The sequence below is a fragment of the Dendrobates tinctorius genome, unplaced genomic scaffold (genome assembly GCF_039654945.1).
Source record: "Dendrobates tinctorius isolate UK_male_01 unplaced genomic scaffold, ASM3965494v1 ptg000014l, whole genome shotgun sequence".
In the NCBI taxonomy this organism is placed as follows: Eukaryota; Metazoa; Chordata; class Amphibia; order Anura; family Dendrobatidae; genus Dendrobates; species Dendrobates tinctorius.
This window is the reverse complement of record NW_027361682.1, coordinates 109827-130467: the sequence shown is the minus strand read 5'-3', so window position 1 is coordinate 130467 and position 20641 is coordinate 109827. Positions and strand designations below refer to the sequence as shown.

The following is a 20641-nucleotide window of genomic DNA, read 5'->3' as shown; positions in this document are numbered from 1 at the left end:
ATCGCTTGGATAACTGATTGACAGGTTGGTCACACTCGTCAAACAGTGTTTGACGAGTGTGGCCAACTTTTTACTATTGAGGCTGCCTATGTAGCATCAGTAGTAAAAAGATCAAATGTTAAAAATAATAAAAAAAAAAATTAAAAAAATCCTGTTTTTCTCACCTTCCGACGTCCCGTGCAGCGTTCCCGATCATCGCGATGCTCCCGCTCCCAGTAATGCCTTGCGAGCCCTTTGGTGACGTAGCGGTCTCTGCGATACTGTAGTGGTCTCGCGAGACTGCTCCGTCATCACAGGTCCTTGCCGCAAGGCATTACTGGGAACGGAAGTTGGCGGGAGCATCGGTAAGGCTGCGCGGGACGTCGGAAGATGAATATAACCCGATTGTTTTATTTTAATTCTATTTTTTACAGGGATATGGTACCCACAGCCTGGAGTAGAGTCTCCTCTCCTCCACCCCCTGGGTACCATCCACAAATGTTCTGCTTACTTTTCTCATGGTGGGCACAGCCACGTGTGGAAAGTAAGCAGAACAATGCATTCCTATGTGGGTGGAATCGCCGAAATTCCGCAAAATAATGAGCATGCTGCGTATTTTTCCATGATGCGATTTTGCCACGGGAAAATTCGCAGCATTAGCACAGCATTGCGGGATCCCATAGGATTGCATGGGATGCTGTTTTTTTTGCGTTTTCGCGGCAAAATCGCGTGTTAAAAACCGCCGCGAAAACGTTAAAAAACCGCAACGTGTGAATGCAGCCTAAACGTTTTGGAATTGCCAAGTCAAAGTCTTGACCTTAATTGTATATAACTGTTGTAGAATGACCTCGTACGAGCAATTCGTAGGCGAAAAGCCACCAACACGACAGAGTTTAAACTGGTTTCTATGGAGGAAACGGTACGTGTGGCAACCATGTGCCGATCAGTATCACACGTACCGGCACCTAAGAAAGCTGACACAGTTCGAGGTGATCTCAGGCGCCGGATGCTGAAGACAGCTCACATCATTGTCCCCTGCTCAGCCTGTGAGCAGGAGACAATGTTGAGCGTTATATTCAAGTGTAGAATTAAGAATAAAATAAAACATCACATTATATTTCGGTAACGCCTAATCCCAAGAAGCCATTGTCCCCTGTAACACCTAAAGGGCCTGTCACACTAAGCGATATCGCTAGCAATATCGCTATAACGTCACTGTTTTTTGTGACGTTATAGCGATATTGCTAGCGATATCACTATGTCTGATACTTGCCTCCGACCGCTCCCCCGCTGGTTATATCTGATCGCGCGAGAACGTCCTGGACCATTTCTCGTCGTTAGCTTCCTGCTGGGCTTCCTGCTGTGGAGACGAGCGACGCGTGGACGCGGGCAGGAGGACGTCAGGATCGCCTCGTCTGACAGGTAAGTAGCGACCCCCGACCAGTGCGATGTCGCTGGTGAGATCTGCCTGTGTGGCAGCTCACTAGCGACCACTTAGCGATGCACCAGCGATCCTGACCGCATCATAAAAAACTTCATGAGAAAACACATAAATAAAAACTCTTTATTATAATATATTAAAATCAACAAGAAAGGTATAAATAAGTATATTGATGAGAACAACAAAAATGAGGAAAAAATTGGTGGTACAGCCTGGACAGTAATATGTATAAAGATTCACAAAAACAAGTGTATTAAGGCAATGAATATGGAGCATGCATATATGTCATTATATTCCAAGTGGATATGCAAATATTACTAAATGATTCAAAACAGCAAAATAACTTATAGCAATGAATATAAAGGCATAACTGGAATACAGCTATCAAATATTGATATATAAGTAAGTATAAAGTAACTTATTAGATAAGGGTTAAAAATTAAACACGGTCTAAAATAGAAGTATAACAAAAAGTGAGCAATGCTTATGATGGAGCATACTCACATCCCATGTATAGTCAAATACATATTCAAAAAGTGCACAAACATTTATACATTACCAAAAAAGAGACCTGGCATCCACCACACCCGACGCGCGTTTCGCACCCTGAATGAAGCATTTCACAAGGCTTTTGAATCGAGGAACATTTCGCTGGCAATGAAGACACGGCTCGTACATAGTCTGTTTTTTTTCTGTAGTAATATATGAATGTGAAACCTGGATGATAAAGAAACGAGACAAAGGAAGAATCAGTGCCTTTTGAAATGTGGTGCTGGGGAAGTATGAATGGCAAGAAGAACAAACAAATCAATTTTGAAAAAAATCAAGCCAGACATGTCACTTGAAACAAGGATCACCAAACTACGATTTGCCCACATAATACGAAGAGAACAATCACTGGGGAAGGACATCATGGTATGAAGAATAGAAAAAACAATGTGAAGAGGAAGACCAGCAACCCGATGGCTTGTGTGACACGGTCACTGCAAAGTACTGGAGGGGAGATATGTATCACTGCAGTTACCTTCAGTGATTATGAACCTAGTAAAACGTTCCAGCACACTAAGTGCTGAGAGGGTTTAGTCGGCCAAGTTTAGGGCTATGTTGAGTGAACAGCTGTTGAGTGGGTGGAGTCCAGAGTATAAATGCACAACCATCTGGCTCAGGCAATGTTGAGTGCCTGTTGGGTAGTGCAAACTCCAGAGCTGTGTTTTTATGATAAGGAAATATAAACTTTTTTGTTCCTTAGGCCTGTTTCACACATCCGTTTGTGTCCATCAGTCAAAATTCGCCATTTTGCAAAAAAAAACGGATCCGCCATTTTTCTTGACGGATCCGTTTTTTCCCATTGAGTTGCATTACCGGCGGATCTTGACGGATGGCTATCCGTTGGATCCGTTTTTTTGTGGATCCGCCAAAATTTTGACGTCCGTCGACATGCCCGAACGGACCATGCAACGTTTTTTCGGCCGGCAGGATCCGCACTTCCCACTGCACATGCCCGAAAGACTTCACTCAGCCAACTCTGTTCTGGCAGCTGAAAAATTCTTCTCTCTCTCTCTCTCTCTCTCTCCTCTAGGCAGCGGTTCCTTTAAAATTCTTCCTTTGACGGATCCGTTAAAATAACGGTCCAGTGACAAACGTTGTCATCAGTTCAGGAACGGATCCGTTATCCACCATTTTAGCAGATTTTGATTGAACAAAAAAACTGATGTGTGAAACAGGCCTTAGCAGGCGGATAACCGCAGCATCCCTGGACTGTGCCATTCGTTATGTTTTTGTTTTCCCGTTAGGCTAGAAAGGCCATGCTTGTTTTGCTCACGCTGCACTGGTTTATGCAGTACTCTTAATAAACCAGTGGAAGATTTAAAGGGACAGCATTCCTATGTCTACCTCTAGGTGCAGCAAAGTGAGCTGATCTATCATAGTTGATGCAATCAAGATAAGAGCAGAGAAGACCCTGTTGGACCTATCTAGGCTTGCACAAGATCCATATTCCTACAGATCATTCATCCATCAAGTCTCCATGGCTTGAGATTGAGACCAAGGCCGCTAAATAATAATAATTTAGATATAGGAGATTAAGAATTGAACCCACTAAACCGCTATGTTACCTTCCTATGGGTCAAGATCAATTTTGATTTTAAATATTTACATGAATCCACTTGTTAATTATTCAATAATATGTTTTAGCTAAGAATGAATTAGTGCATGGATTGAATGGCGTATAAAGAAGTTATCTTATTCTTTCCATTGAGGTTTCTCCCAAACTATTGCAATATGTAAGAACAAATGCCATGACCTACAACAGCCAACTGTGTCGGTTCCTGAGGGTATGATATTGGTAAAGTAGGTGCAATGGCTAGGAGTCACCCTATTTGAGTGCCATAAAGATGGATATGACACTTCTAAGAAGGGTTCCGATAGCAAGCAGTTCTTTATTAGGTTAGGTAAAGGTGTATATTGCTATTTCTGTCATCATGATTTCAAGGTTACATATTTGATTAGCCCCAACTGTATCAGATGAAACAACCAAAGTTGTGGTTTTCATTCAGTCTCTGTGGGCTTGCACAGTCCATCTGGAAGATCCATTCATTTTCTTGTTTTAATAAGATTTAATCCAGATATCCACCTTCAGTGCCATTTTAAACCTGGCAAATTGCAAAGCCTCTCAATTTGCTCCATTCCAAGTCTTGCAATATTTTGAAATGTCTTGCAGTAGGGAGGTGACAAAACTATTTATTCTGGTTTTTATGATAACGCATTTTTCTCATAAATCTATAATGGATCTGATACGTGTTCTCTGGTCCTCATTTTTTGATCTCTAGTGCTTTTACCCACCTATTTAAGCCACATGGACACTTTAAGCAGTACAATAGTCCCTCTGAGGAGCAATTCATCTGTTTATGTATTTTATCTTTGTTACCAAAACCATTCAATAATTTTCTTCATGACCAGAATCTTGCATAATTTGCATGGAAAAAAATCCAGGGTCATAGTTCTTGGTTGGCGTTATATTCCATACAAAGTGGCTGCTCATTAAAAGAGTTGAGATAGAGGTAGTCCTGTGCAATCCCGATGAGGTCTGTGGTGTAAGATATTCCCTCCAAATCTCTATTTGACTGTAGTATAGGCCAATGTTTATTGAGGTTACTCAGCATGTCATTCTAATTTTCATATCATCTGGTAATTAGTCTTATTTTAGTCCTAATTTCCACTTTTGGATCTTGGTTCCAGGAGATCCTCCATATCAATTCTAAAGGCAAGATTGTAGGCCCTTTTTATCGACCTCTTTATGTAGTTCTCTTCTAAGAGTCTTCCCTTGAGTTCATCAGCTTTTTTTTTTTTTTCATCTACCAAGGGACAAGCAGTTTTTAGTAATCATAGAAATCCCCCCCCTTGTGAATTCTTCTGATAGTTTTCACTTACTGGCACTTCTGGAATCCAAGACACTGTAGCAGTGTCTTTCCTATACATGTGCATCTGTAACTTTTGATAGTATCCTTTTTGATGATAATGTCCAAAAATAAAATAGAGGAAGGGTCACAAAATAGGGACAATTTGAGGTTCAGGTCATTAATGTTAAGTAGATTTATACACCTGTACGTTTTTCAGATTCTCCACCCCAAATAATTAGAACATTGTTAATATAATATAGCTATATGTCAATTTTGGTAACAAATTTAGACATAGTCTCCACAAAGACCACCTCTTCTTCCAGCCAATCCAATATAGATGTGAAGGTTGTCACGATGGCGCTCCCATGGCAGTGCCATGTATCCGCAAATGGAAGAGGCAGTCAAAGAAGTAGTAGTAGTTGTGTTTGCGCATAAACTTAAATAGGAGTAAAAATTGTCTTCTTGTTTGGTCATTCTCAACATTATGTGAGAGGAAGAACTCTACTGCCACTATGCCCCTATTATAATCGATGCTAGTGTAGAGGCGCTCCACGTCACATGGCCAGCAGTTCTTGATGCCCCCTGGTATAGTCCTGTAATTTGTTTAACACCTGCATGGTGTCCCTGGTGTAAGATGGGAGACAATAAACTATCTCTCACAGTTCTTGATCAAGTAAATGTTTGGCTTTTTCTGTAAGACTGGCAATTCAGTAGACAGTCTCCCTGGTGGGCAATTTAAGTTTTATGTATCTTTGGGAGCAAGTAAAATGTGGCTACTCTTGGATTCTTTACCAAAACATAGCCACCACTTTTAATTATGGCCCCACTAGTAACTCTCTCCTGAATGATCTATGTACCGTATATACTCGAGTATAAGCCGAGGCCCCTAATTTTGCCACTGGGAAAACTTATAGACTCGAGTTTAAGCCCAGGGTGGAAAATGCAGCAGCTACTGGTAAATTTCAAAGATAAAAATAGATACCAATAAAAGTAAAATTAAATGAGACATCAGTAGGTTAAATATTTTTGAATAGCCATATTGAATTCAGGAGCCCCATATAAACTGTGTTCCAAATTATTATGCAAAAAGTTTGAGTGATAAGGTTAGAATTTTTTTGTCATTTAAACTCATTGATGGTGATGTTTCTCAGGGCTCTTTATATCACTGAAAGCAATTGCAGATACCTGTGCAAATTAGTTTGGCAGGTGTGTCCAAATAAAGGCAAGACTACTTAAGAAGGCTGTTCCACATTATTAAGCAGCCTACATTTTTTTCCAAAATGAGAGAGAAAAAGGATGTGTCGGCTGCTGAGAAGCAACAAATTGTGGAGTATTTAGGTCAAGGCATGACTACAATCAACATTACCAAGACACTTCATCGTGATCATCGCACAATCAAGAAGTATGTAGCTGATTCCCAGCACACACGTTTGCGTGCTGATAAGGAAAAATTGAGGACTCTTTCCAACAGGCAATTGCGTTAGGTTAAAAGAGCAGCTGCAAAAATGCCTTGTCCTAGCAGCAGACAAGTTTTTGAAGCTGCTGGTGCCTCCAACGTCCCCCGAACAATAAGATGCAGGGTCCTTCAGAGGTTTGCAGCTGTGCGTAAGCCATCCTGTCGACCACCTCTATCCACTGCACACAAGCAGAAACGGCTCCAGTGGGCCAAACGATACATGAAGACTGACTTCCAAACTGTTTTGTTCACCGATGAGTGCTGTGCAACGCTCGATAGTCCAGATGGATGGAGTGGAGGATGGCTGGTTGATGGACACCCCATGAAAACACGGCTAAGGCGCCAACAAGGAGGAGGTGGAGTAATGTTTTGGGCTGGAATCATGGGGAGAGAGATTGTCGGCCCCTTTAGGATCCCTGATGGGGTAAAGATGAACTCCATAATCTATGTGGAGTTTCTAAAACAGCACTTCCTGCCATGGTTCAAGAGGAAGAACCGTGCTTTCTGCAGCAAGATCATTTTCATGCATGATAATGCACCATCCCATGCTGCAAATAACACATCTGCATCTCTGGCTGCTATGGGCATAAAAGAGGACAAACTTATGGTGTGGCCACCATCTTCCCCTGACCTCAACCCCATTGAGAACCTCTGGAGCATCATCAAAAGGAGTGTCTATGATGGCGGGAGGCAGTTCACATCTAAGCTACAGCTCTGGGAGGGTATTCTGTCCACATGCAAAACAATTAAAGCACAAACCATCCAAAAACTGACAAATTCAATGGATGAGAGAGTTCAAAAGCGTCGTTCGAACAAGGGGTCCTATGTGCAAATGTAACATCACCTAGAATAAAGTTTTGACTTGAAAACTGATTTCATTTTGTAATAAGCTGATAATGCTTATAATTTCACAATTGACCATTTTTTTGTTCAAAATAAAAAGGTTGAAAACTCTGCTGTGCATAATAATTTGGATCATGCATTTTGAGTGTTTATTTTTAAAAATATACTGTTTTCATAGGCAGTTTGTTCAAAAACATTGCAATTATATTAGATGACTGGAAAATAACGATGACTGCAATTCATATAGGTAATTTAGAGAAAATATGAGGAAATATTTTTTGCATAATAATTTGGAACACAGTGTAATGCTCCATACAGTTCATGATGGCCCCATAAGATGCTCCATACAAAAAATATGCCCCATATAATGCTGCACAAAGGTTAATAATGGCCCCATAAGATGCTCCATAGAATAATATGCCCCATATAATGCTCCATAAAGGTTAGCCCCATCCTTAAGATGCTCCATAGAATAATATGCCCCATATGCTGTCCCATAAGATGCTCCATAGAATATGCCCCATATGCTGCTGCTGTGAATAAAAAAAAAAAAAAGACATACTCACCTCTTGTCACTGGGGGCCAGGTGCCGGTGTCCTGAGCAGGTGGGGACACCGGGGCGCTATGGGGGCCAGATGCCGGTGTCACCACTGGCTCAGGGCCCCGGCACCTGCGATATTCACCTGTCCCCGTTCCACTGCTGCGCACCGCACTGTCTTCTGGGTCTCTGCAGTGACTGTTCAGGCAGAGGGCACGCACTAACCATGTCATCATGCCCTCTGACCTGAACGCCACAGCCAGAGGATGCGGAGGACAGAGCGGCGCGCGGCGGTGGAATGGGGACAGGTGAACATAGCATATGCTCTCCCCCCCCCCCTTCCTGGCGCATCTTTGCAGTCCCTGCTTTTCCAATGCCGGCACTCCTTCCAGTGTTCAGCGGTCACGTGGTACTGCTCATTAAAGTAATGAATATGTGCATATTCATTACTTTAATGAACGGTACAACGTGACCGCTGAACACAGGAAGAGCTGCAGCACTGGAGACTGAGAAGCAGGGGCTGCAGAGACCACGCCAGGTAGGGGTAAGTATAATCTGACAGCCGTGAGGGTCACTTTCAGCCTTAAAAAAACGGGTGGAAAATCTCGGCTTATACTCGAGTATATACGGTATATTCCATCAAGAACTGATTAATTGGGTTCTCCAACAGTAGTTTATAGCAGTTCTTGTCAATTAATTGTCTTTTGGGCTAACAGATCGAGCTTTGGGCCAGACTACTGTATTGCCATCCTTATTGGGATGCTTAAAAAAGTGTCATCTCACTCCTTTAATGACTTCATGGCAACTCTCTCATCCTCCTCAACATTCAGGTGTCCTCTGTGATCGGGAAGACTCATGATGTCTTTCGTAACCATGAACTCAAAACTTTTAACCACAGGGTATGCGTGGAAAGAGGTCAACGTGGTAGATTTTGGTTTCAGGTGTTCTTTTCCTAACATTTCCTGCTGCCACGTCCTAATAATTTCTTTCTTCATATTTCCAACTTCCCTATTGAAGTTCTTCCAGTACTTCTAAAACTCTGATCTCTTGGTCTGGGAAGTCTGGAGTAGAGATTAACAAATGTGAGGATAAAGGTGTTTCCTGTATGGTATGGGGTTTGAGAAGTTTTTTTTTTGGCCAATATTTTTTTGTAAACTAATATATGTCGAAATAGGTGTAGACCCTTAATCAAGATAAATTTATTGAGACTTTTTGTTTTTCAAAACGCTTGTGTACCCATAATAGTATAATGAATTAGAATGGTAATCCTCAGGGAGTCATTATTTTACTCTTCAAACATAACTTTTTCTGTAGGTATTCTTGTTTGTGTCTTTCTGTAATCCCCTGAAGCCCCACCTTTCTCTGTCCCATAAAAAAAGGAGTTCTCAAATTGTTATTGTAGGGGCGACTGGTAGAGAAATCAGTATTTGATTCTGAAACTCCTGTATAGTCAGTGTCAGCTTGACGATTCAGATGTTGATTTAGTCTTATTTAGATCGGATTGATCTTTAGACACTGGGATTTATTTTTACCCCACATATAAACTTCCCCACTTACAAAATCTAATTTGTCACATAAATATTTCCTTCTTTTTCTATCCTTACTTTTGACCTCTACCTTATAATTCGTGTCAGCATATCTTTAATCCTCTTCTCAAAATCCAACTATCCTTCAAATTTCTCTTACTGTGGTGTTAATTTGTTTTGATTTTCTTTTCTGCACTCTAATATAAAACTCTTGTCTTCTATCAATATATTTGAGAGTTCTAGAACATTCAGTTCACTTTTCCATTAGGCCTGGCTTTGAGAAATTGTACCCTGGAAAAAGGAGGAGTACACGTAGACCTCTTGATCTGAGATCTTTTTCAAGATATTGCTCTGTCATGGACTTAAGGTACTGTCACACTTAGCGATGTACCAGCGATATGACGCAGTCACCGGTCAGGATCGCTGGTACATCGCTAAGTGGTCGCTAGTGAGCTGCCACACAGGCAGATCTCACCAGCGACATCACAGGAGTCGGGGGTCGCTACTTACCTGTCACACTAGGCGATCCTGCGTCCTCCCGCCCGGCTCCACATTCGTCGCTCGTCTCTCCATAGGAAGCTGAAGACGAGAAGCGGTCCTGAACGTTTTTGCGCGATCAGCGATAACCAGCGGGGGAGCGGGTCGTAGGTAAGTATCAGACACAGCGATGTCGCTAGCAATATCGCTATAACGTCACAAGTTATAGCGATATTGCTAGCGATATCGCTTAGTGTGACAGTACCTTTAGTCTAGGTTGCTTGTATATGTTGATTTGTAAATCGCTGAATTGTTTCAGAACATATTTTTGCATTCATTTCCTTTATTGTATTTTCCTTTATTATTTCAACTATCATCACAAAGTTGAAGTTCCTTTCCTTTGTTTTCTGCTAATCTACTGTAAAGTGGAAGTTAAATATTGGATGTTCCAATTGGTAGATCAGTTGATTATCCCATTTTCTAAGAAAATTCTCACCAAATTTGGTTATTAACTGACCTTTTTATGTATAAATATAGTCTACAATTACATGCCAATGGCCAATTATTACAGGAGAAAAGTAAAAGAAATATCCAAGGACATTAAGAGTCAGTATAAGTACAAATCCCCCATATAAATATTCACACGGGTGTACACCACTGGTTTCTATATAGGCCAATTTCATACCAAATTAAACAAGGGCAATACCACCTAGGCAACATATCAGCGCCTGTAGAAGCACGGACAATAGTCTTATTTATTGCTCCAACCTTGATGCTCCCAGCAGCGATTCAGTACCCAATACTGATATCAGAGAATCCATTCAGTATAACTATATTGAAAAATAGAGGAAAACCAGCTCACCTATAGCTTTGTTCAGCATGTTGAAGCAAGGAACTTGTTTGGCCACGTGTGAATAATCCAAGGCCAAAAAGGAAATGGTTCCCGCTTCATAAAATCCGTTTTTTTAACATGGAAAAATTAATCAGGTTACAAAGTAACGTCATGATCCATAGTAGCAACGTGTTTCAAACGCCAACAAGCGTCCTTTATCAAGCTGATAAAGGACGCTTGTTGGCATTTGAAACGCGTTGCTACTATGGATCATGACGTTACTTTGTAACCTGATTTTACCATATTAAAATAAAATGAATTTTATGAAGTGGGAACCATTTCCCTTTTGGCCTTGGTTTAACTATGTTGACAACAGTATTAACTGAAATATCCAGGAAAATAGAGGAATTTCAGCTCCTGCAGTTAAAATAATGATCTTTTATTGAAAAAAATCAATTACAATACATAATCCATAGGGAAATCGTGGGAGAAATGGATCAAAAATTAACAGACGAGCTGCAACACTTGTCAGACGCGCTCCGGCATCCTTTGTTAAAGCTAATCTGCACTAGCATGTAGGATCCTTCTAGTCTTACAATAAATTAAGTCCAGATGAGTAGAAATCGCATGACTGGAATGAAAGAGCAGTTCACATAACGAAGCATGGATGAATGAATCAATAAAATCAGAGAACGCATAATAAAATTAAAATCATGTTTACTATGACAAATTACATAGAAGATAAAATATATATACAAAAGGAGAGATCTTTGTATATCAATAATGAAACATGATTTCTCTACTCGTATTCAAACCATGCCGGATGCGAGTTCCTAAATTGTAGATCTAAAAGGCATCACTGGTAAGTGGGTGTCTCCTATGGTCCTGTTGACTATTGGATCTTCAGTTCTGTCTGTATTGGTGAGTAATGAAATAATTAGATGCATGTGATACCTTGCAGTCAATATTGACAACACCAACTATGTCGGTGTTGTCGTGAAATGCGAATTTAAAAGGAAATCTGTCACCCCCCGGGACGTACTGTATATGACCTATTAGTAAGGGCATACAGGTAATAGAAATGTTGCACTAGTCCTACCTGTATGCCTTATATTAATAGTCTTGTTGCTGAGAAATGTTATATTCTGTCTTTATGTTAATGATTTCTTCCAGGCTCCTGGGCGTGCTGTGTCTGGAAGAAATCGCTGCCCCCTGTCCTCATTACAATACCACCCCCTCCCATGCACGTCAGTTGTACCGCCAGATTTCCCGGCCTGTGCCCTGCACTCCCTCAAAAAATCATACCTCTTCCACCCTTCTATGGATGCTGTATTCAGGGATCTTGTGCGCAGCCATCGGTTTCTTCCGCTCCAGTGAACTCTGGCGTGAACTATGATAGGGTGCTGTCACGACACAGTTGTCGGGTGACCAGGAGCTCCTTCCCTGTCCCTAACACTAGGGGGTGCCCTAGATCTCCCTACTCCCCAGGATACTTCAGATAGTGAAGATGCCAGGACCCTCCGCCCTTTCCTTATCTACTGAGTTGGCCCTCCATCTGTTCTCTTCCCCCCACCCAGGGAAGAGGGGTGCTACTGTGAACTGTAGTACACCAACCTGACAAACAAGGCATACAAAATATTCACTCAGATATAACCGAGGAATGCACTGGGGTGTGAAGGTAGGGGAATAAACCAAAATAGAAAAGGATAGGCGGTTACCACACATACAAACCAAGCAACAGTCACAGATACCTCCTCCAACTCTCCTCATATGAACTCCTCTCCCTCAGTTAGCCATGCAGCAAATTCTAGCTCTGACAAGGATTTGTAACAGAGCCCAGCTTATAAAGGGGAAAGGAATGGCTAACCGAGCTCAGCTGTGAGCACAGTGATTTCCAACATGGCCAATTAACCCCTGTTCTGCCAGAAGAAATAAACACATTTAAAATGAAGTGTTTCTTCTCAGCGCCGGGGTAGGAGCAATCAGGTGTTGCGGTCTTCTGGCTCCACACTGTCGCGGTAACCCCAAGACAGGTGCTCTCCCCACTTCCTCCCTGCATAGTCATCGCTATGTACACATGATTCCTTACAATGACTATGCAGGGAGGAAGTGGTGGGAGCGCCTTATCGTTGAACATGCCAGAGGTCACAGTGACTCACTGGCACCTACGCAGAAGATCCCTAAATGCAGTGCCCATTGATGTATTCAATGTTCAACAAGCACGACTAGTTGAACATTTCTATTACCTGTATGACCATATTAATAGGTCATATACGTCCTGGGGGGTGAAAGATTCCCTTTAAATTTGTATGAAGTGCATCTCGCATACATCTTACAGCTGGGTGATACAGTGTTACCATTGCTGTTTCTCCTTTCTCTACAATGGAACATCCCTGTTCCAAAATTTAATACAGAATGGAATCCTCTTACGAGATGGGTACAATTTTGTAAATAGTGAATGTAATACAATCAAATTGAGGTATGGATAAGATGGGTTTAGTTGGATTACCAATATTTCTGTATTTTTTTTTTTTCTCATCAAATGTTCCGTTTTTATTTTGGACCATGTCGGATGCTCTGTTTAAGTCCAACTAGGGTATCCCTTTTTATGAATCTAGATGGTGATTCACAATTTCTCTAATTAGGCTGGTTTTATTGCTACAGTTTCTTTTTTCATCCTAGTGAAGCCTCTACTGGGATAGCTTGGATAGTGTGTTTGGGGATGATTGCTATTGGCATATAACATTGTAATACCCATAACTGGTTTAATTTAAGTTGCTATAGAAATGATTTTATTAGGAATGACTGCTAGCTGCAAATCAAGAAAGGAAATTTGCGTTGCATGAGAAGTGGACATGAATTTTAGATTGTAGTCATTTCTGTTAATATATTTAGCAAATCCAGTTTTGGCAGATACAAAGCCCCATGAAGAGGAGGTTGTCTGGGTATGTGCCATACCATATCAATTGTGAATGAAAAGATTGGAAGTACGGTAGAATAGAGAAATTAAATCTTCCAGAGTGACAAAACCAAATTGACCAATGTGGGAGAAAATTTAGCCCCAACTGATACACCTTTACACTGAAAATAATGAGTGATCAAAGGTAAAAAAAAAAGAAAAAACTAAAATGTCATAAGAAAATAGATTAAAAAAGTCAGCATTTCGATAACTAAAATCCTAGGGATTTAATTGCAACAGCATGTGGTAAAGATGTGAATAACAATAGAACATCACAACTAAGCCATGAAAATTCACTAGACCAAGTTTTGTTATGCAAAATTTTTGAAAGTCCTTCAAAAAACCCAGGGTTTTTTGGACCAATGGCTGAATGTCAAGTCATTCACATAGGTGTTCGGTTGCTGATCCAATCCCAGATATGATGGGTCTCATGAGAGGAGGGTCCTTGGCTTTGTGGATTTTGGGGAGGGCATGTAGGATTGGCAAAACAGGGTGTTCTACTGAAAGGTATTCCACCTGTTTATCATTGAGAATTCCCATTGCCGAACATTTTTTGAAGGATTCACTTTCAAGCACCCTGTAATGCTAAGTGATCTGCAAAAGAAACAGGGACTGGTAACTACAGTCATGGCCAAAAGTTTAGAGAATGACACAAATATTAATTTTTACAAAGTCTACTGCTTCATTTTTTTCTAATGGCAATTTGCATATACTCCAGAATGTTATAAAGAGTGATCAGCTTAACAGCAATTACTTGCAAAGTCAATATTTGCCTAGAAAATTAACTCTATCCACCAAAACACATTTCAACATCAATGCAGCCCTGCCTTAAAAGGACCAGCTAACATCGTTTCAGTGATTGATCTCCAGCCCTGTCCTCATCAACACCCACACCTGTGTTAATGGAGCAATCTGTCATGATTAAGTAAGAATGACACCACTGGACACTTTAAAAGGAGGCTGGTGCTTGGCATCATTGTTTCTCTTCTGTTAACCATGGTTATCTCTAAAGAAACACGTGAAGTCATCATTGCACTGCACAAAAATGGCCTAACAGGGAAGAGTATCGCAGCTAGAAAGATTGCACCTCAGTCAACAATCTATCGCATCATCAAGAACTTAGAATCATAGAATCATAGAATCGTAGAGTTGGAAGGGACCTCCTGGGCCATCTGGTCCAACCCCCTGCTCAAAGCAGGATTCGCTAAATCATCCCAGTCAGATGTCTGTCCAGCCTCTGTTTGAAGACTTCCATTGAAGGAGAACTCACCACTTCTCGTGGCAGCCTGTTCCACTCATTGATCACTCTAACTGTCAAAAAGTTTTTTCTAATATCTAATCTGTGCCTCCTCCCATTCAGTTTCATCCCATTGCTTCTAGTCTTTCCTCGTGCAAATGAGAATAAAGTTGATCCTTCTAAAATGTGACAGCCCTTTAGATATTTGTAGACAGCTATTAAGTCTCCTCTCAGTCTTCTCTTTTGCAAACTAAACATTCCCAAATCCTGCAACCTTTCCTCATAAGACAGGGTTTGCAGACCGGTCACCATTCTGGTCGCTCTTTTCTGAACTTGCTCCAGTTTGTTGATGTCTTTTTAAAATGTGATGCCCAAAACTGGACACAATATTCCAGATGAGGTCTGACCAAAGAGGAGTAGAGGGAAATAATGACTTCACGTGATCTAGACTGTATGCTTCTGTTAATACATCCTAGAATTGCATTTGCCTTTTTTGCTGCTGCATCACACTGTTGACTCATATTCAGTCTGTGATCTATTAGTATACCCAAGTCTTTTTCACATGTGCTGTCACTTAGCCCTATTCCTCCCATTCTATATCTGCTTTTTTCATTTTTATTGCCCAGATGTAGTACTTTGCATTTCTCCCTGTTAAAAACCATTCTGTTAGTTGCTGCCCACTTCTCCAGTTTATTTAAATCTTTTTGAATCCTCTCTCTCTCTTCTCTAGTATTAGCTATCCCTCCTAGCTTTGTGTCATCAGCAAATTTAATCAGTTTACCCTCAATTCCTTCATCTAAATCGTTGATAAAGATGTTGAACAATACAGGGCCCAGGACAGAGCCCTGTGGTACCCCACTTCAAGGAGAGAGGTTCCCTTGTTGCCAAAAAGGCTCCAGGGCGCCCAAGAAAGACCAGCAAGCGTCAGGATCGTCTCTTAAAAGTGTTTCAGCTGCGGGATCGGGCTACCAGCAGTGCAGAGCTTGCTCAGGAATGGCAGCAGGCAGGTGTGAGTGCATCTGCACGCACTGTGAGGCGGAGACTCTTGGAGCAAGGCCTGGTCTCAAGGAGGGCAGCAAAGAAGCCACTTCTCTCCAGAAAAAACATCATGGACAGACTGATATTCTGCAAGAGGTACAGGGAGTGGACTGCTGAGGACTGGGGTAAAGTCATTTTCTCTGATGAATCCCCTTTTCGATTGTTTGGGACATCTGGAAAACTGCTTATTCGGAGAAGACCAGGTGAACGCTACCACCAGTCTTGTCTCATGCCAACTGTCAAGCATCCTGAAACCATTCATGTGTGGGGTGGCTTCTCAGCCAAGGGAATGGGCTCTCTCTCAGTCTTGCCTAAAAACACAGCCATGAATAAAGAATGGTACCAGAATGTCCTCCAAGAGCAACTTCTCCCAACCGTCCAAGAGCAGTTTGGCGATCAACAATGCCTTTTTCAACATGATGGAGCACCTTGCCATAAAGCAAAGGTGATAACTAAATGGCTCAGGGAACAAAACATAGAGATTTTGGGACCATGGCCTGGAAACTCCCCAGATCTTAATCCCATTGAGAACTTGTGGTCAATCATCAAGAGACGGGTGGACAAACAAAAACCTTCAAATTCAGACAAAATAAAAGCATTGATTTTGCAAGAATGGACTGCTATCAGTCAGGATTTGATCCAGAAGTTGATTGAGAGCATGCCAGGGAGAATTGCTGAGGTCCTGAAGAAGAAGGGTCAACACTGCAAATATTGACTTGCTGCATTAACTCATTCTAACTGTCAATATAACCTTTTGTTACTCATAATATGATTGCAATTATATTTCTGTATGTGATAAAAACATCTGACAAACACACACAAAAACCAGAGGGCAGCAGATCATGTGAAAATATAATATTTGTGTCATTCTCTAAACTTTTGGCCATGACTGTATTTGCAGAGGACACTGCATACTTTTTCTAATCCACCAGTGCTCCCCATATTGGTATATTCAGCGAATGTTTCTATTGGCTTATATGACGTATATAAGAATATGAAGGATTTGTTATTCTTTCTTGTATCCACTGTTTAGTTATATTAAAAAAGATATACAAAGCCTTACTTTTCATGACTTGTTCATGGCCACTCTGCTCTAATGTGCTTTGCCTGGAATTAAGAGTTCTTGTACATGCCAGAGAATGTATGACCTGAATCTACAGAGAATATGGCTGTAATAGAGATGTGAAAATTTGAAAGGCGGCCTAACACTATAATCTCAGTCTCTCATTGTGGTCTATTGTCTTAGTCTGTCAAAAATTGAATTGTATTACAGTTTGCATGGAAATGCTAGAAAGTATATAATATTATACGTAGTAATATAATTCAAATGAAAAATTATAAAATATTTTTTATTCTCGGCAGACGACTGCATCGGGAGCTTAGAGGAATGTGTGATATTTTCAGATTTTGCAGCAGATAATCTTGGTATCACACTAGATACTAGCGAAGAACATGTCATTAAACCAGATCCACCGCGGGACCTTCTCAGAAAAAATCTGTCTTCTGATCCTTTTCAACAGGTCCTTTCTTCTGCTTCAACAAAGACAAATATGAAAAACCAAAGGCAGAGAAGAGCTGTTGAGCATGGAGTAGCTGACATAGGGCAGAAACCATTTTCATGTTCAGAATGTGGGAAATGTTTTACTTGGAAAGGAAATCTTGTTACACATTTGAGAATTCATACAGGAGAGAAGCCATTTTCATGTTCAGAATGTGGGAAATGTTTTGGTCATAAAGGCACACTTACAAATCATGAGAGAATTCACACATTGGAGAGGGGGGAGAAGTCATTCTCATGTTCAGAATGTGGGAAACATTTTAACCAGAAAGAACAGCTTGTTAAACATCAGAGAATTCACACAGCGAAGAAGCCATTTTCATGTACCGAATGTGGGAAATGTTTTAATTGGAAAGGAAATCTTGTTACACATTTGAAAATTCACACAGGGGAGAAGCCATTTTCATGTTCCGAATGTGGAAAATGTTTTGGTAGTAAAGGCACCCTTACAAATCATGAGAGAATTCACACAGTGGAGAGGGGGGAGAAGTTATTCTCATGTTCAGAATGTGGGAAACATTTTAACCGGAAAGAACAGCTTGTTACACATCAGAGAATTCACACAGGAGAGAAGCCGTTTTCTTGTTCCATATGTGGGAAATGTTTTACAGACAAGTCAAATCTTGCTTCACATCAGATAATTCACACAGGGGAGAAACCCTATTCTTGTTCAGAATGTGGGAAATCTTTTAACAGAAAATCACAGCTTGGTAGACATGAGAGAATTCACACAGGAGAGAAGCCATATTCATGCTCAGAATGTGGGAAATGTTTTAATATGAAAGGAAATCTTGTTACACATCAGAAAACTCACACAAGACAGAAGTCATTTTCATGTTCAATTTGTGGGAAATTTTTTATTCAGAAAACAAATCTCGTTAAACATCAAAAAACTCATACAGGATAGAAACCATTTTCATGTTCAAATTTTGGGAAATGTTTTACTTAGAAAATAAATCTTGTTATACATCAGAAAACGCACACAATAAAGTAGCAATTTTCCTTAATTGGTTTATTGACAAAATGTAAAAGAAACAACACAAGTTATAGTAAAGTCTCCAAAAGAAAGTGAAAACAATTTAGAAGAGTAAATGATTATTAAAAATGAGATGGAAAGCAAACATCTGAGGGGCAAAACCAAGAAGCCATACCTAAAGATCAAAGAAATGTAGTGAAAGTTTCAACTAAGAGTAGGCATGTTGAAAGACGACAACAGGAACAAGCTAACTGAGCCAGAACAGATCAAGGAAAGATAGAAGGAGTACACGGAGCACCTCAACTAGAAAAACTCGGTGATATGGGAACAAATGGAGTCTGGAAATGATAGAGAGCCGAACATCCTTAAAGGCAAAGTCGTTGCGGCTATAAAGCACCTGGATGTTACAATATTCCAATAGAGCTAATAAAGTGTTCTGAAGCTGCAAGTGATGTCACCACATGCCTGTGTCAACAGATATCGATAACTATTAAATGGCCCAATGATTGGACAAGATCGATGTTTATTTCTATTACGAAGAAGGGAGATGCTACTTACTGAGGAAACGATCGGATTATTGAGCTCATATCACATGCCAGCAAAATAGTTCTGAAAATCATAAAAAGACGGATACAGCCTTACTTTTGACAAAGAACTGCCAGAGGAACATACAGAATTAAGAAAAGGAAGAGTAACGAGATGTTATTTGCTATCATTAGATGGAAAAGGCCAAAGAATACAACCAAGAAATTATTTTTGCTTTGACTACAGCAAAGCCTTTAACTGTATGGATTACCAGAAACTTTGGACACCATGAAGGATATAGGCTTTTCGAATCATCATTAGGAACATTTACTAAGAAGCAACACCGCATGGTTCAAAATATAGCACGGGGTCAGGCAAGTCTGCATCCTTTTGCTATTTCTATTCAATTTATATGCAGAAACTATATTCAGAAAGGCTGGACTTGCCGAAAAAGAAGGAATCAAAATTGCCAATCGATCAAAAATCTTATCTACGCAAACAATACCACATTGATAGCAATATGCATAGATGGAATGAATGACTTACATTGTATAACAAAAGTGCGTACATGCTTCACATTTTTGTAAATCTTTTCATTTGACAACACACTGCATTTATGACACTTTAAAGCAGTGTAAAGTAATCAGTGTACAGCTTGTATAACAGTGTAAATTTGGCGTGACCTCTAAATAAATCAACATACAGCCATTAATGTCTAAACCGCTGGCAACATAAGTGACAACACCCTTACGTGAAAATGGCTATATTATGTCAATATTTTGTGTGGCCACCATTATTTACAAGCACTGACTTAACTCTCTTGGGCATGGAGTTAACTAGAGCTTCACTGGAATCCTCTTCCCTCCTCCTTGATGACAATAAGGTGGTGGATGTTATTGAACTTGCGCTCTTCCACCTACCATTTGAGAATGCCCCACAGATGCTCAAAAGTTTTTAAATCTGGATATATGCTTGACCAGTCTAGCTCCTTTACCCTCAGTTTCTTTAGCAAGGCAGTGGTCATCTTGGAGATTTGTTTGGGGTCGATATCATATTGGAATACTGCCCAGTGGCTCAGTTTCTGAAGGGATGGTTATCATACTCTGCTCCAGTATATCACAGTACATGTTGGCATTCATGGTTCCCTCAATGAACTGTAGCTTACCAAAACCAGCAGCACTCATGTAATCCCAAGCCATGCCACTCCTACCACCATGCTTGACTGTAGGCAAGACACACTTGTCTTTGAATCCCTTACCTGATTGTCGCCACACATACTTGACTTCATCTAAACTAAATAAGTTTACCTTGTTCTCATCAGACCACAGGACATGGTCCAGTAAGCCACGTCGGTAGTCTGCTTGTCTTCAGCAAACTGCTGGTTGTGCATCATCTTTAGAACAGGATTCCTTCCAGGACAACAGCCATGCAGACCAATTAGATGCAGTACAGAATATGGTATGAGCACTGACAAGCTGACCCTTCCCACCCCTTGAGGTGGCATTGCTGGCAGCACTCAAGTCTATTTTGAAAAGACAGCTTCTGGATGTGACTTTGAGCACATGCATTCAACTTCTTTGGTTGACCATGGTGAGGCCTGTTCTGAGTGGAACCTATCTTGTTAAACCACTGTATTGTCTTAGCCACCATGCTGCAGCTCAGTTTTAGGGTGTTTTCAATCTTCTTATAGCCTAGGCCATCTTTATTTAGAGCAACAATTCTTTTTTTCAGATCCTCAAAGATTTCTTTGCCATGAGGAGCCATGCTGAATTTGAAGTGACCAGTATGAAAGAGTGAGAGTGTTATAACACCAAATTTTACATACAAGCTCCCCCCATTCACCCCTTAGACCTTGTAA

At 40.7% G+C, this 20641-nt stretch overlaps 1 pseudogene; it reads left to right on the top strand.

Moving 5' to 3' along the window:
• The window catches only part of LOC141074214 (uncharacterized), a 118332-nt pseudogene extending 98442 nt beyond the window's left edge, over window positions 1–19890 (top strand).
• The last annotated feature ends 751 nt before the right edge of the window (window positions 19891–20641 follow it).